Source organism: Geospiza fortis, unplaced genomic scaffold (assembly GCF_000277835.1).
Source record: "Geospiza fortis unplaced genomic scaffold, GeoFor_1.0 scaffold27, whole genome shotgun sequence".
NCBI classification, from domain to species: Eukaryota; Metazoa; Chordata; class Aves; order Passeriformes; family Thraupidae; genus Geospiza; species Geospiza fortis.
Window position 1 is genome coordinate 3,872,388 of NW_005054329.1, and position 4,314 is coordinate 3,876,701.

The following is a 4,314-nucleotide window of genomic DNA, read 5'->3' on the forward strand; positions in this document are numbered from 1 at the left end:
GCAGGAATGATATGAAATCTGTCCAAGGGCAGAGCAGTCCTGAAATCCCAATCAGGCAGGGATGGAAAGGTCTGTTCCCCAGAGATCAGAAGTGCCTGTACTGCCCCTTCATGCTAAATATAATTACAGAGCCCAGTGGTGTTTTGTTTAAAGGTCTGAGGGTCACATTCACAGTGGTGCCTAAAGCTGTGGGATTGCCACAGCCAGATCTGCTGGGGACAGGGGGATTGCCAGGGTGCCCCCAGCCCAGCTACCTTTGGATATGCTGCTGTCTTTTTAAATCTGGTCCAGGATTCCCACTGTTCCATCTATGAATTCAGGGATAACTCTGGCTGGCTCTAACCATTTTTTTCTTCTGAAATGACTCACCTGTTTTTCTTCATCTTTTTCCAAGAAATTTACGTGTAGCTTGAGATGAATAATAGAAAGCTGAGGACAAGAGCAGACTTTTAATTTAATTTTAGAAAAAGGACAGAACAGCATGAAGAGGGACCATAAGCAGGCCCTTGAGGGAAGGGGCACTGAAGCACACACTGCTGCTTTTTGCTCTCCTGGAACTCTCTAATGAGGTTTATTCAAAGATCTGTAAAGGGTCCCTGCCCAGTGAAAGGCTGCAGGGACAGAAATAGCTCCAGCTCAAAGACAGGGCTGTTCTGTAGTGGGTTATGACCCTTCAGCAGCTCTGCTCAGCCCCTGTCCCTCCCATTCCAGCAGCACTGGTCAGTCCCAGCTGAGCCACCTGTGCAGTGACCCAACCCTGCATTATACACCTGCCCCAAGGTAAAGTGATGCTCCAAACCCTTTAAACCTGGAATTTCCACTCCTGTCACAGGGGTTTTCCCATGTGGTGGGGCAGCACTGTGTCCACAATGAGGGAATTCACACCAGGAAACTTCAGATATCAGATTCCTCTGCCTGAATTAACCAGCTCCTGGTTTCCCTGGGCTTCCTCCACGGTGGAGGAGCTGTGGCAGTGGGGAGAGCCTGCATCCAGCTGTGCCTGCTGGAACAGCCACTCTCCCTGCCCTCAGGCTGGAGAATCCTGTGGCAGCAGCTGGGCAGCTCAGCCAGGTAAATCAGATGGGAGATGGGTGGTTTAAACAATCCAGCAAAGTTTTATGCCAAGTACAGACAGCACTAAGTACAGCCCCTCTTTTCCAGTGGTGCCTAAAAGCAGATGTCCATGGATAAAAAGAATATTTCTGGATGCCCCAGGCTGTGTAAAAGTCAAATTTGGTGCAGTATCCTGAGTGCTGATAACGACTGAGCTCAACCATCCTCAATGGACTGAACGTTGCAAAAGGAAGTCACCTTCCCCCACCCCATTTTACAGGAAAAAAAAAAGGAACTGGGAGCCCAAAGCAGAGTTAATTAACAACTGCACTGGACTGGCTTTGTGATTCACACAACCAGGCTAGAGGAAAGCTACAAGGAGAGATTGTGGGAGGAAAAAGGACTGTTCTTCCTCGAAACTCCAGATTATCTGTAGCAAGAGATCAGCTGCTCCTAATGGCTCACTGTATTTCCCAGGAAAAGCAGTGCTGTGGATGCTGCCACCTGCTACATTTTACAATTATTGAAGCTTCTGACCGAATTTAGCTTCAACCTTTTGCTGAAAATTAAACTTTCTTTTTTTTTTTTTTTTAATTCATTTCAGCCCCTGTGGCAGCTGTATCTACCTGGACTGGTAAGTGCACAAGGGAATTTATTGCTTGGGCAGGAGTGCCCATTCAAAATTGAAGTGTTCTGGCATTTTTATTAATTCAATATAGGATATAAAACCAGCAGGTGGCTAAAATTGGTGTTCTTATTAGCCTGCCATTCATGCAGCTGTATAATAATGTTCTAATGTGCCTTGAGGAAAAGCCAGCGGGAGCCAAGGGGAAAAAAAGCAGCTTCACTATTTTGGGTACCTCACCTGAAGCACCTTAGAAGGGTTTCTTTCACCTGTTATAAATTCCCCAGTGAGATCTGAAGGCAGATCCAGCATTTGCATGTTCAAACTCAAAGTTCCTCCACCCTCAGCAACGCTTTTGAATGATTTTGCAGAGTATCCCAAGTAAAACTCTAATGGGACACCGAAACATTGCAAATGGGCTTGGTTTTTAGTTTAGGGGTGGCTTCTGACTCCAGGATCCTCATTTTACTGGATCCTGTGTTCCTCATGAAGCCCTCACTCATTTCACTGCACAGCAGCTCTCAGTTCCCAAACCCACAGCACTGGTCCTCGATGTAATTTAGAGGAAATCCATACTCAGTGCATTAGGTTATGGAGCCTCTGGTGGGGACAGTGTTTGCAGGATTGTGCCACGCTGAACCCAATTTGCAGTGAAAGCTCCATTCTAAAGCTGACTTGCATTTTTCTCTAAAGTCAAGTAATTCTGTTTTCAGATTTCCAAGGTTAATTGTAGAGATTAAATGCTTTTTCTTGCTACACTCAGTAAAATATTAAATTTTAACCAGCATTAGAAGGCTAGAACTCACTAGTAGTACATTACACCACATCTTCAGATAAGTTGATGAGCATACAAAGTTTTTGACTAAAAAGCACTTTTTTCTTTCCATTGTTTAATTGATATTATTTATATCTTAATATTACCCTTTTTGTGCTTTTTTCCCTTCTTTTTCTTTTTTTTCTGGAAAAAGTGAAGCTTCCAAAAATACAGAATAGTTTCTCTTTCAAAAGATTTTTGAAGAAAAAAAGCGCAAAATAGAACACGATGTGTCTGTGGCTTAAGGGCCCAAATAAAATAAAATAAGAGGTTTTATGGACTCTTGACTCTTTAAATATAAAGTCAAATTTGAAAGAATTTCAGCTCTTTACAACAAAATTAATAATTTCTTCACTAGTCCACCCTTGCAAAATCAAATGTACTTGGGGCAAGTAATTTAAATGCCACTTTTTTATTGGAAAAATGAACAGGACATTTTTAATTCTTCTGGTAAGACTGGATAAATGGACATTATGGCAGGGGCAGCAAATTATGGTGGAAATTTCATCAAATAAATTGAACTGAAATCCTGGTATAGCTGCAACATCCAGAAAAAAATATATTTAGACAGTAACTGCAGCACTTGTTCTCTGGAAAGCTCACACAGCTCCCTGTGATGTTGGGAATGCCACCAGCTTTAGGAAACTTTGCCTTAGGGTTCCATGGATGGAATTATACAGTGCAATCTCCCAAATTCCAGATCTCCTTAAAGTACAGATGGAATTTCAATGTGAACTTGCAAACCATTAATGTATTGAATCAATCTTGTGATATGAGAAGTGCCTATAAATAGCTAATTCCATATGCTAAAAAACTGTTAGATTAATCAGCCTATATTCAAAAAGGGTGGAAAAATAATAAAAGATTAATTCAAAGCAAAAATCCTGAATGGGAGAGGAATTGTCATCTACAAAAACTGGCACAGGTGATGGCAGCAGAGGTGTGCTGTTCTCTGGATGTAAAGGTCTGGTCCTATAAAAAAGCAAATAAAAGGAAAAAAACGGTTTTCCCTCTCCTCAATGGCAAAGTAAAAAACTCCACAGCTCCTGCTGATGGAGCTGCCTGGGACACAGGTACCTGAGACCATTGTCACATCTCTTATATTTTGTTCTATTACCATTTTCACATTTAAAAGTGAAGCACATGGCATATAATTCCAAAAGGTTCAATTCAAATGAGTCAGGTGAACTATTACCACAAAGGAGCCCTCAGGACAAGTGGCGTAGGCAATGGAATATATTACATATTTGCAGACACAAGGGAAGAAGAAGGAGGAGGAAAAAAGCTTAGAAAAACATATCAGAAAAATGAGAAAAACAATGAAGTTAAAAGTGTTTAAAAGAATAAATCAATCACCTGTTTGAGGGACTTTGCTTTACTGGATTTGCCTTGAAATCTCCCCAGACAAGTGAGACGTCGTCCTCCCTCCGGACTCCTCTTCCACTTTTTCACTTGGTCGCAGTCAGTTGAAATAGATACTTCTCCTTTTTTCTCTCTGTTTTTTTTTCCCCTGTTCCCCTCCCTGATTTTTCAATCAGATTATTTGTGTCAAAATCTGGCGGTGAAGAAACAGCCAATAAGAGGCAGAGCCCAGAAAGTATTTGCTTATCAAAACTTCCCAGGACTTTGACAACTTGAAGAGAATTCACGATGCCCAGCTCGAAGCCCTGGGGGCAGCACGCTTCACTTTTGGGGGCAGCTTTGCTTTCTGCAGGAATACTCCTCTGTCATATTGACAAAAAGCATGACACAGGAAATAATGTACTGAGCAGACATTTGTTATTTTGTCTTTCAGTTAAAAAAAATAAAATTAAAAAAGCCC

At 41.8% G+C, this 4,314-nt stretch overlaps 1 protein-coding gene across 1 annotated transcript in view; it reads right to left on the bottom strand.

Moving 5' to 3' along the window:
• GFI1B (growth factor independent 1B transcriptional repressor) overlaps positions 1–4,007 on the bottom strand; it is a 10,269-nt gene extending 6,262 nt beyond the window's left edge. Inside the window, exon 1 of the mRNA XM_005421272.2 lies at positions 3,849–4,007. The gene's annotated coding sequence lies outside the window, so the exon portion shown is untranslated. The remainder of the gene's footprint in view (positions 1–3,848) is intronic.
• Positions 4,008–4,314: the final 307 nt, after the last annotated feature.